This window comes from Macaca fascicularis, chromosome X (genome assembly GCF_037993035.2).
Source record: "Macaca fascicularis isolate 582-1 chromosome X, T2T-MFA8v1.1".
Classification (NCBI taxonomy): Eukaryota; Metazoa; Chordata; class Mammalia; order Primates; family Cercopithecidae; genus Macaca; species Macaca fascicularis.
The window spans coordinates 93,361,821-93,375,515 of record NC_088395.1 but is presented as its reverse complement, the minus strand read 5'-3'; the positions used below and the strand labels follow the sequence as shown (position 1 = coordinate 93,375,515).

The following is a 13,695-nucleotide window of genomic DNA, read 5'->3' as shown; positions in this document are numbered from 1 at the left end:
ATCATTCTCTGTATTTGCCTATTTTGTTACAGTTTCAACAAATAAATAATAAAGAAAAAGAGGTTGTTTAACAACATGTGTTCATAGAAGTAAACCATTGGTCATATCAATGTTAATGAATCCACCCAAGATAAAAATTCTGCATGTAAAGGAGAGTTAACACAGTGATGTAAAAACATTGAATTCTTCTTTATTGACCTAATCCAGATAGTCTATTAGGAAATTGTGGGATTATAACTCTACTTAGGATTTGGAGGCAAATATTTTCTGGGCACAAGTACATTAGCTAGATGCTTTGATAGATACTATTTCTTTACAATGACTTCTAACCCTCAATCAAAAAAATATTGTTTCTCCATTTAAAAAGATGAAAGGTATTCTCTGAAGTTTATTAGTCCCTCCTGATACCTAGATAAATGTTATAACTTATTGCTGTATCCTCATTTATATTTTTTCCTATCCTCATTTATCTTAAACTAGCATTTTTTCTGTCACCTTGTCTGTCTGTACTACATTCTAGATGATTTTTTCATATCTATTTTTCAGTTCAGTACTTCTTTCTTTAGTTTTATTCTGTTGGTTAACTCATTCGTCTAGTTTTTAATTTCAATGTTTGTGTTAATTTATTTCTAACAATTATATTTGGTACTTTAAAAATCTGTTTGGAAATGTTAGTAATATCTAGTTTCTTGCTTATTAACTTAATTCCATGTTTTAATTCCCTAGGCAGTTCAGATAAAGTGTAAAATAAATATATGTCTGAATACTTACGGATCTAAATCTATGCTTAGCTGTTTCTGTGATGGTCTCATGGTGGTTGGATTCCTTGTGTGTTTGAACATTTGTTTTCTTTTTTTATTGTGAGCTCATATTTGGTTCAGTTTAAGGGCCTCAAATACAGGTAGTGAGATCAAAAGATAAACCCTAAGCCCACAGTAAGGTGTGGATGCTGAATTTGAGACTCCTCTTAATATAGACAGGACCTTGAGGTCAGTAGCACTCTCTTATCATAAACAAACACAACTTTACTCTGAAGAAAAGCACCTGTATTTTAGATGCATTTTAGAATTATTGCATTCTCTGTGAGCTCCTTGGGGACAAGAATAATATCTCTCATCATTACATTCTCAGTGCCTGAAATAATGTAGGGCACAGAAGACATTATTTATAAAAATAATTAATGGAAATCATAGTAAGAACTGGAATTATGATCCGGATAAAACTGTGCATGTGACAGCTCTTTTTGTTATCCTAACACTGCCACATGAAATGCTAATTAGATTTTTATAACATTCACTCTCATAATGAAATAACAAGATCAGGTCTGATCTATTGTCATCATTGAAACCATCTAAATTCCTCTGTTTATGATAATGTAAACAGTAAATACATTTATCTAACTATAATGCGTCATAAGGAATTTTTAATACTTTTTAATTCTTTTTCCCAGTGACTTACATAATGCAGTTATCTAAACAAATGCATCCAGAATGAATGAATGAATGTATTTATTCCTGCTTTGGAGAAATTCCTATTTGCACCTGATGTCGAGATTTATTATAGTTCTCAAACATCCTTATTTAGACAGACAGCATGAAAATCAGTAATAACACATACAACAGACTGGAAGTAACTGGAGTGTACTTCTCTTCCTTTAACCAAGAGCCATTTTAAAACAATAAATGAATCATGATGTATGTGTGTAGGGGTGTCTGTGTGTATGTGTGTATATTTTTAATAAGGCTAAATTCTACAGGCAGCATTGGAGATTATATTGAATTAAAAGATATGAAATATGAGAGCTCAAATAATATAAACTTACTGCTAATTCTATATTAATAATCTTTTAGTCATATTTATACAACTGCTCTAATAACTTCATATGATGATATTAGTGTAGTGATAATGTGGTTTATATTCAGGATTAAGCTAATTGAAAATATAGTAATTTGAATACAAATGTACAAATATCAGTTTACTTGATTCTTCTCTATCATAAAATAGAATATTTTTAAATGACATTTTACTTCTTCTTTTTCCAAGACTTCCATAGTCACCCATCATTCTGGCAGGATTTGTTATGCACGGATATAATCTGCAATTACTATTAAGAAAAAATGTTATGTTCTGATCCAAAACAATCAAATCTATGGTTCCTGCAACAAATCAAATAGCCTTAGTTGTATTATTTGTAATATTGTAATTTAGTCATCCTGGTTCTTTAAAATGTGTGTGTTGAGATAATAGCACTACTACATGTTGATTATTAAAATTATAGAATAATTATGTGTACCTTAGCCTTATGTCAAGGTATTTATACATCTATTTCTTTATTTCTCCAAAACAGACATAAAAATGGCCAGTAGATATATGAAAAATTGGTCAACATCAGTAATCACAAGGAAATGCAAATAATAACCACAGTGAAATACCACCTTTCACCTGCTAGTATGATTTCATCAAAAAACAAAAGATAACAAGTATTAGAAAGAATGTTGAGAAATTAGAAATTTGTACAGTGTTTTTCTATCATTTCAAATTTTATTATAGGTTAAAGGGTACATGTATAGGTTTGTTATATGAGTAAATCATGTGATTCTGAGGCTAGACGTCCCAGAGTATTGACACCCAGGCAGTAAGCATAGAACCCAACAGGTAACCACCCCCCTCCCTCGGTTCCCATCTTTACATTAATATGTATTCAATGCTTAGCTCCAACTTATAAGTGAAAATATGTGGTATTTGGTTTTGTGTTCTTGCATTTGATTGTTTAGGATAATTGGCCTCCAGCTCCATCCATGCTACTGAAAAGGACATGATATTGTTCTTTTTATTTCTGTAATATTCCATGGTGTATACGTAGCACCTTTTCTTTATCCAATCCACTGTTGATGGGTAGCTAGGTTGATTCTGTATTTTTGCTTTTGTGAATAGTACTGAGATAAACATATGAGTGCACATGTATTTTTGATAGTTGGCTTTCAGTCTTCTGTGTATACTTCTCTTTTTTTTCCTATTTCCTTCCTTGCTGCCTGCCTGCCTTTACTTCTGTCTTCTTGTTTTTTTGTGTGCTTCACCAGTATTTACATATTGTGAGTCCAACAATGCACAAAATTTAGTTTAGATTTAGTTTAGCTAGAATCTAATTATATTGTAGCATGAGGTTCCTTCATTGTATCTAATTTGATAGATTAGATAGAATAAGAGCCAACTAAAGCATAGGTGGCTCTTATTATTTGCAGGTATGTTCTCTCAATACCTAGTTTATTGAGAGTTTTTAACATGAAGGGGTGTTGAATTTTATGGAAAGACTTTTCTGCCTCTGTTGAGATAATCATGTGTTGTTGACGTTTTCTTTTCACACTAGCGTCTCACTTAGCAAATCATGTGCTTTTTGTCTTTAGTTCTGTTTATGTGATGAAACATATTTATTGATTTTCATACGTCGAACCAATTTTGTATCTGCAGATGATGCCTACTCGATCATGACGGAGTAGGCTTTTGATATACTGCTTGATTCAGTTTGCTAGTATTTTGTTAAGAATGTTTGTATTGATGTTTATCAAGGATATCGGCTTGAGGTTTTCTCTTTTTGAAAACTCTGCAAGGTTTTGGTATCAGGTTTTTGTGTTAAGTTTTGGTATCATAGAATGAGTTGGGAAATAAGGATTTGGAGAAACTAGAACCTTGTACACTTTTAGTTGCAATATAAAATTGTGCAGTCACTCAATGTGGAAAACAGTATGGTAGTTCCTCAAAATATATTTTTAAAACAAAAAAAATCGACATATGATCCAGCTTTCCATTTCCATGTATAAAACCAAAAGTATTAAAAGCAGAAACCTGGACTGATATTTGTACACCAACATTAATACCAGTATTATGCACAATAACAAATACATGGAAATAACCCAAATGCCAATTTATGGATGAAATAGATAAATACAATGTGGTATATAATACAATAAACTATTATTCAGCCTTAAAAAAGACAGAAATCTTGTCATATGTGACAAGATGGATGAACCTGGTGGACGTTTGGCTAAATGAAAAAAGCCAGTCACACAAGGACAAACACTGCATGATTCCACATATATTAGTTATGTAAAATAGTCAAATTCATAGAAACAGAGAGTGAATAGTGGTTGCCAGGGACTGTGGAGAGAGAGAAATGGAGAGTTGCTGTTCAACTGGTATAAAGTTTCAGTTATGCAAAATGAATAAGTTCAAGAGATCTGCTGTACAGCATTATACCTACAGTCAACAATAGTCTATTGAGCACTTAAAAATGCATAAGATGGTAGGTCTCATATTAAGCATATTAAGTTTTTACAACGAAGAATAATAATAGAAATATAATTTACTTAGAAAAAGCAATGTAATGAATTGTACTAATAAAGTACAAAAACCACAGCGTCATCTTGATACATACAGAAAAACAATGTGACAAAATACAACGTGTTTTCAAAGTAAATACACAAAACAAACTAAGCATAGATGAAAACTTCCTCAATCTGATAGGAGACATCTATAAAAAGCTCAGTAATCACATCATATTTAATGGTAAAAACTGAAAGCTTTCCTCTTAAGATCGGAAATAAGACAAGGATATTCACTCTCACCATGTCTACTCAACATTGTTATCACAGTCTCTAGCCACAGAATTAGGCAAGAAATGGAAATAAAAGGCATATAGATTGGAAAAGACAGATAAAACTATCTCAATTTGTAGATGGTATGATCTTATATAGAGAAAATTCTTAAAGAAACTACAGAAAAAAATCGTAAACAATCTATATAAAAACCATTAAAGCTAAAAAATTAATACATTTGAAGAATATAAGAATATAGGAAAAATAATTATATTTCTATACACAGCAGTGAACAATCTGAAATTAAAATTAACAAAACAATTTCACTTATAAATAAATTTGAAAACATTTAAAAACAAAATATAGGCATACCCTGTTCTTTGCACTTTACAAATACTACATATTTTACCAACTAAAAGTCTGTGGCAACCTCACATTGAACAAGTCTATTGGTGTCATTTTTCCAATAGCACTTGTTCACTTTTTGTCTCTGTGTCACGTATTGGCAATTCCCATGAAATTTCAAACTTTTAATTATTATTATAACTGTTATGGTGGTCTATTATCAGTGATGTTTGATGTTACTATTATAATTGTTTTGGGACTCCATACACTGTTCCTATATACAATGGCAAATGCAACTGATAAATGCTTTCTATGTTCTGACTGCTTCACTGACCTGTTGTCCCCCCATTTCTCTTCCTCTGCTCAGGTCTTCTATTCCCTGAGATACAACAATATTGAAATTATGTCCACTACAAATCCTCCAATGGCCTCTAAGTGTTCAAGTAAGAGGAACAGTCACATGTATCTCACTTTAAATCAAATCTAGAAATGATTAAGCTTGGTAAGGAAGGTATGTCAAAAGCCAAGATAGGCTGAAAGCTAGGCCTCTTGCACCAAACAGGTAGCCAAGTTGTGAATGCAAAGGCAAATTTCTTGAAATACATTAAGAGTGCTACTCCAGTGAAAACACAAATGACAAGAAAGTGAGCTAGCCTTATTCTTGATATGGAGAAAGTTGTAATTATCTGGATGGAAGATCAAACAAGTCACAACATTTCTTTAATCCAAATCCTAATCCAGAGCAAGGTCCTACCTCTCTTTAATTCCTTGTAGACTGAGAAAGGTGAAGAAGTTGCAGAAGAAAAGTTAGAATCTGACAAATGTGGGTTTATGAGGTTTAAGTAAAAGAACAATCTCCTTAACATAAAAGTGCAAGGTGAAGCAGCAAGTGTGGATGTAGAAGCTGCAGCAAGTTATCCAGAAAATCTAACTAAGATCATTGACGAAGGTGGCTACACTAAATAATAGATTTTCAATGTAGACAAAACAGCCTTATATTAGAAGAAGATGCCATCTAGGACTATCATAGCTAGAGAAGAGAAGTCATAACTGGCTTCAAAGCTTCAAAGGACAGGCTAACTCTCCTGTTAGGGGATAATGCAGTTGGTGACTTTAAGTTCAAGCCAATGCACATTTTCCATTACAAATAAAAAAACAAAAAAAACTGTAGTTTTTAAGAGTTATGCCAAATTCTACTCTGTCTCTGCTTTATAGATGGAACCATGAAGCCTGGATAATGGCACGTCTATTTACAGCACGCTTTGCTGAACATTTTAAGCCCACTATTGAAACCTATGGCTCAAAAAGAAAATATTCCTTGCAAAATATTACTGCTCACTGCAAACGAATCTAGTTACCCGAGAGCTCTGTAAAAAGAAATTCAGTTTTCATGCCTGCTAACACAACATACATTCTGCAGACTATGTAACGTGGGGTCATTGTTTGACTTTTGGGTTTCATTATTTAAGAAAGGCATTTGACAAAGCTAAAGCTTCCATATATGAAGATTACTCTAATGGATCTAAGCAACATAAATTGAAAACTTTCTGAAAAGGATCCATCGTACTAAATGTTATTACAAACATTTGATTCATGGAAGGAGGTCAAAAGCCAACATTAACAAGAGTTTGGAAGAAGTTTATTTCAACCCTCGTGGATGACTTTGAGGGACTCAAGACTTCAGTAGAGGAAATCACTGCACATGTGAAAATAGCAAAAGCACTAGAATTAGAAGTAAAATCTGAATATATGACTGAATTGCTGCAATCTAATACCTGAATGGATGAAGAGTTTTTTGTTTTTTTATGGATGAACAAAGAACATGGTTTATTGAGATGGAATATACTCCTGATAAAAATGTTGTGAACACTGTTGAAATGACAACAAAGTATTTAGAATATTACATAAACTTAGTAAAGAAGTGGTAGAGTTTAAGAGAGTTGTCTCAAGTTTTGAAAAAAAATTACTGTAGGTAAGATGCCTTCAAACAGCATTGCATGCTACAGAGAAATCTTTCATGAAAGGAAAAGTCAGTTGATGTGGCAAACTTCATTGTTGTCTTACATTAAGGGATTTCCACAGCCACCCCAACCTTCAGTGACCACCACCCTAATCTGTCAGCAGCCATCAACATCAAGGGAAGGCCCTCCACCAGTAAAAAGATTATGACCCGGTGAAGGCTTGGATGATCATTACCATTATTTTAGCAATGAAGTATTTTCAAAGTAAGGTATGTATACTGTTTTTTAGAGTTAATGGCATCACACAGTTAACAGACTACAGTATTGTGTAAATATAACTTTTACATGCACTGAGAAATCAAACAATTTGTGTGACTTGCTTTATTGCAATATAGGATTTATTGTGGTGGTCAGGAACCAAACACATGATATCTCTGGGGTATGACTGTGCTGAGGAGTAAACTTCAAAGAAGTGCAAAATGTATAGTTTGAAAACGACAAAATATTGCTGGAAGAAATTAAAGAGAACCTAAATAATAGAAAAATATCTTGTTTTCACAGATCAAAATAATTAATACTGCTTATATGGCAACACTAGCCAAATGTATCTACAGTTTCAATATAATCCTTGCAGTAATTCCAGTTGATATTTTATCAAAAACTGATCTAAAAATTCTCATAGAAACACAAAAGATCAAGAAGACCCAAAGCAATTCTGAATAAAATAATAAAAAGACTCATACGTCTTTATTTTAAAACTTATTACAAATCTATAGTAATCAAGATAGTATGATACTGGCAAAAGAATAGACATGTAGATAATTGAACAGAATTGAGAGTCTAGAAATCAATGCTTAGTTTTACAGAGAAGTGATTTTTGATGAGGGTGCCTACTTAATTCAATGCGGAAATGTTTAAAACAAACAGTGCTAGGATAATCGAATATTCAAATGCAAGATAGTGAAGTTGGTCCCCTATTTAACACAACAAAAATTAACTCAAAGGGGAGTACAGATCTAAGTGTAAGAGCAAAGCGTTCTTAGATACAACACCAAAAGCACATGTGTCAAAAAAAATAGATAAATTGATCTTTATGAAAATTAATAACCTGTCTGTCAAAGGATACTATGAAAACAGTAAAAAGATAACCCAAAAAATGGGATAAAATATTTATAAGTCATATGTCTGATAAAGAGATTGTATCCATAATATAAAATGAACTCCTACAACTTAAAAACAAATGAGAAATTAAATTAAGGAATGAAAATACCCAATTAAAAAATGGACAAAGGACTTAAATAGATATTTGTCCAAAGAAGATATATTAATAGCCAATAAACACAGGAATAGATGCTCAAAATGATTATTCATCAGCGAATACAAATCAAAGCCAAAATGAGATAATACATCGCAAACATTAGTCCAGCTATAATCAAAATCACAGAAAATAGTAAGTGTTGGAGAGAGTAGGGAGAAATTAAAACCTTCATATATTGCTGGTAGGAAATGTAAACGGCTGCATCCACTTCATTAAAAAGTGGACGGAGGACATGAACAGACTTTTCAAAAGAAGGCATACATACAGCCAGCAACATATAAAAAATATTCAATATAATTGATCATTAGAGAAATGCAAACCAAAACCACTATGAGATACCATCTCACACCAATCAGAATGGGTATCATTAAAAAGTCAATAAACAACAGATGGTGGCAAGGTTGTGGAGAAAAAGGAATGCTTATACACTGGTGGTGTAAACTAGTTCAGCCACTGGGGGAAGGAGTTTGGCGATTTCTCAAAGAACTTAAAATAGAACCACCATTTGAGCCAGCAGTTCCATTACTGGATATATACCCAAAGGAATATAAATCATTCTAAATAATGCACGCATATGTTCATTGTGGCACTGTTCACAAGACAAAAGACATTAAATAAACCTAAATGCCCATTAAAAACGTGGTACATATACACCATGGAATATTATGCAGTCATAAAAAAGGACAGGATGATGTCCTTTGCAGCAACATGGATGGGGCTGGAGGCTAAGAGAGAGAACTAATGTAGGAACAGAAAACAAAATACTGCATGTTTTCACTTATAAGTGGAAGATAAATATTGAGAATACATAGAAACAAAGAAGAGGACCAAAGACAATGGGGCCTACTTGAGGGTGGAGGTTGGGAAGAGGGAGAGGATTGAAAAACTACATGTCAGATACGATGCTTATTACCTGGGTGACAAAATAATCTGTACACCAAACCCAAGTGACACAGAATTTATGTATACAACAAACCTGCACATGTACCTCTGAACTTAAAAGTTAAAAAAGAAATATGACAATGCTTTTATTAAAGGTGAAACATAATATATATATTATTGTGATAAAAGGACGTTAAAACTATTAGCTGTTCATCTGTAGGCTCTGAGTTAACATGTAACATTTCAATGGGCTAAATTCTTGGGCTGGGTGGTGAATTTATTGTTCAACTATTTCTGTAGCATATCAGACTTGATTAATCAGAGTGTTTGGGGCATTTTACACATAGAGAGTTTTCTATTGAAAACATTTACTTCCCAGTGCAAAATATCACAAAAACCCTATTCCCAATAGCAGTTTGAGAGATAAGTGGCTGCCAGAGGAAGGGGATTTTACTCTGTGCCTTTGCTTCCATACAGGTAAACTAGAGTGAATAGTCATAATTGCTGTACTCTAAAGAATCCCAGAACTGACTGTTAAAGACCACATAACACAATGTCATAACGTGATTAATTTGGTCAATTTATTTGACAAAGTCTGTGAAAAAATAAAATCAAAAGCCTTATTTGACTGATCAGTCAGTTTATTCAAAATACTTGATTCAAAACTAAAATCACAATATTGGGCACAGTCGAAATGGATATCAATGCCGTGAAAGCTCAGGTCATACAGACTTTGAGACATGTATTATAATGTCATCCAGTTTTACCAGATACAGTAAGGGTGGGCTACATGAATAGTCTAAAGGTATGTCTTTATGTTCTGAAAATTCCTTCATAATAGCAAAGCTGGCATTTTATAATTTTCAGAGCTATAAATCATTTTTAAAATCATGATGATACTCAAAGCAGATGTGAAAACATATGTTTGCCACAGTTGTATAAACTGCTTATTTGTCACAGTTAATAAATGTTGACACTTCTACTTTAACTCATTCCCTTTTAATAACTAAACTCTATTTCAGGAAAATATGTTTTTTTCTTACCATCACAAATGTAACTGGAAGGACCTGACATAGAGAATCCCATTTTTAAAAAAAACCTTTCCACTATAACTGGGGTGCAGTTTCATATGCCACTCTTGCTTATTAACGTCCTCATCAGGATATGTGACCAACTTATTTGATTTAAACAAGTAAAATTCTACCATTCCACAGCAAGAAATTCCGAAATACCAGTGCATACTACTATATATTTTATGAAAATCAGTTACTGTGCACCTGTAATAATGCTCCAGCTGATTTTTCATAGGCCACAATAGTGTACACTTGCGTGCTGCAGCACACAGGACAGCCCCAAATGCCATATTGACTGATGGGGTTTGCAACTCTGATTGTATTATACGCATCATGCACAGCTTGGGACTTTCCTAGCAAAGCTGCTTTACTACCAAGGTGTCCTTTAAATAGTCATGAGATGGTGGGAAAAAAAGTTTCGGGAACAAATTGTTGCTGGGTTATAAACGAAGTTTCATCTATACCTAGACTTTCATTACCTGTGCAAGAGTTTGGGTAGTTTAATATCATGAACCTGACTTTCATTCTGACAACTAATCCAAAATCAGTCATTTGCATTTTGGAGCCCCAGAGGGTATAGCCTTTCACTGTCAGGCTAAGAAAAGACAAAACATGTGGCTAGGAAATCAACCATAGATCAATGAAATTAAAATCATACATTATTTCAAATTCCAATGAAAATGCTCATCTAGTAATTATGAAGCACATTCAGTTTACAGAAAAGAGAAAATATTCTTCATTAACTCTCCAGTTCATGAAGTATTTTTTTCTATATATTATGGGCACCTTTAGTAGATAGAAAAATTTACCCTGTGGTGAAGTACAAATAAACTATCGGATGACCTGAGAAATTATATGTTAGCTATTGTATAACTCATGGTGACAGCAACAATGTATCATCTATGCCATATGATTATGTATTTTCCTTTTCTCTTACCCTTTCAGCCTTATAAACAAAGTTGTACTCAGCTTTCATATTAGGAGAGCATCACTTTAAAATTCTTTATCTTCCTTGAACAGCTCTCCTAAGACAAAACTGGATACTATGCCGAGGTGATACATGTACCTCAGCTGATCAAAAGGCAGGTTGAGATAATATGTATCAGTATTCCAGGTAAATACCTGATGGGCTAACTTGCTAAGCTTTCATCTGAAATGTCCAAATTAGTATATATTTTAAAAATCACTTTCAAGGATTGACAGAAGCAGCTCCCCTGTGTGACAGCAACTCAGTTTTGTCAAATATAACCGTCAACTACAACCAGCAAATGGTGAATCATTTAAACATAGTTTAAAAAGTAAACATATAATACAAAGGGCGTCAGGTGTCTCTGAACTGGCATAGTAAGAAGGCTTAAGATAAAGTTTCCAACCACATGCACAGATAAATTTCAGGTGGATATGTAATTTATAACCTTCCAAATAAACAAGCTTCAGATAAACATCATGTTTTCTACTATTAAAATAACTTATCCAAAGTTAGTATGAATCTATTTTTACTAAGGGAAATGTGGATGCAGTATACAGCACACGGGTGTTAACTGAGTTAGTATCTGATTATTATATGTGTATCAAATAAGCAAAAATAATTTTACCTTTATTATGTTTTTGGAATTTTTTGATGGTTAGTCCATTATCCTGAACAACAGTAAGTCCCTCTCTATTGCTGGGCATCATAACTATAAATAAGAGATGTAACTGAATAGTTTTCTATGTAAATACCCAGAAAAAAAGGTAGAAAACATCACACAAATGGCTAATATAATCTAATAACAACTAACATAAGTTTTATGTACTTCTATTTCTAAAACAGTAGAAAGATTTTTTTGTTGGTCTGAAGATCATATAATGAAAAAATCAGTAAGCTGCTTGATCGTGTGAGTTCTAAAGTATAATTAATATATAAACATATATACACATGAACTTGTTAAACAGAGCAAGATTGATAGATAATATAACTTTCTGGAAATTATTATGATTCTTTATAAAACATATTGAAAGAGAAAAAATGTTAATTTTCAGAGTTTATAATTTAATTCTCTTTAGTCATATTTTATTCAAACATTATACAGCCCTAGTAATAAAATATGGTAACTGTAAATGTAATATGTAAAAATTCTCAAGCCATTTTATTTATTTATAGACAATCTTGGTATCATTGTTAGACAACTGTGGAATGTGCATATAGAGCCTAATTACTGCCAGTGTAATTAGAAGTAAACTATACTGTCAACATTTTTTTCTAGGATATTACATTGCTTCGGATATGTTTGATTTTACTTCTAAGTATAAGTTGCCCATTCTTTTATGATATATCTATTACCAAGTATATTTCCCTATGTGCTCTGCTTTTTAGCCAGCACTCAATAAATAATTATCTCTCTCTCTCTATCCCTTTCCCCTTTTTGTCTCCTTCTTCCCACTCTCATCAATATGAATGGTATCCCAACAGAAGAATGTGTCCTTTTGCTTCTTGATTCATTAGTGGTCACTCATTTGTAGACTCTCGTTCTTTCTAAGACTTTCTTGAATCAGTCGTACACAATGTTGTAACAACCAGGTAGTCTATGTCAGAGAAAAGAGTAAAGCTAGAAGATGTCTATCAGGTCTTCCAGGAATTAAACTTACTCTCTGAGAGACATTAGCCTCAAGCTCTGATCTACTGGTTCTTAACCCTGGCAGAACATAAGAATCTACGGAAGAAATGCTGAAAAGCAAAACAAAATACTGCTGCCCAGGCTCTATTCCAGACCAAGTGAATCAAACTCTGAGCATGTGGCCTCAGCATCCATATTAATAAAAACTCCATAGGTGATTATATTTGGGAGCCAGATGTGAGAAACACTATGCTCACCATGAAGCTAAAGAGCTCCAAAAAACATAATACTGACAAGCTAAGTGAGTTTTGGATTAATTTCCCCAAGGGATAGTCTTCATCCTTCTGAAATCTAAAACCTTCCTTAATCTCCCAAATTTCTCTTCCCCCAAGAAAATACATTATTTTGGAAAGGCTGAAAGCAATAGCTATTATGAGCTGTAAACATTCACAGTTCACTTAAAGAACTTCCCCCCTTTAAGACTAAAGGGATAGCAAAAATCATTATGCCAAAAAGAAATGGGTACATAGGAGATTGGACTGTGTAGGTACAGAAGATTAATGAAGATTTTACCTAACTCAACTGATCGGTAATTACTATACACTAAATGAGAATTTGTTACAGCTGAATGTACCTGTCGACTTCTATATACCTGAGTAGAATTAGATAGCAGGAAATGATAAGTAATCAAAGTCAAGTCACACAGAGAAGAGTAATTTTTATCACCCACACTTCCTTGGCACTTTTTTCACATAATGTTTCATTTCACCTCTCAATAATCCAGCGCATTAGACAGGGTGATAAGGTTTTTTTCCATATAATAAGTAAAGAAACTCATCGTGGTTAAGTGGCATACACAAGATGTTATAGCTAGTTAGTGCCAGACCTACAGCTAGACTAAAGTTCCCAATATGCCACATCACAACC

The 13,695-nt window shown here is 33.0% G+C and overlaps 1 protein-coding gene across 8 annotated transcripts in view; it reads right to left on the bottom strand.

Annotated features, from left to right (window-relative positions):
- Nucleotides 1–13,695, bottom strand: part of DACH2 (dachshund family transcription factor 2) — a 691,333-nt gene that overhangs the window by 83,226 nt on the left and 594,412 nt on the right. The gene's annotated exons all lie outside the window — the stretch shown is intronic.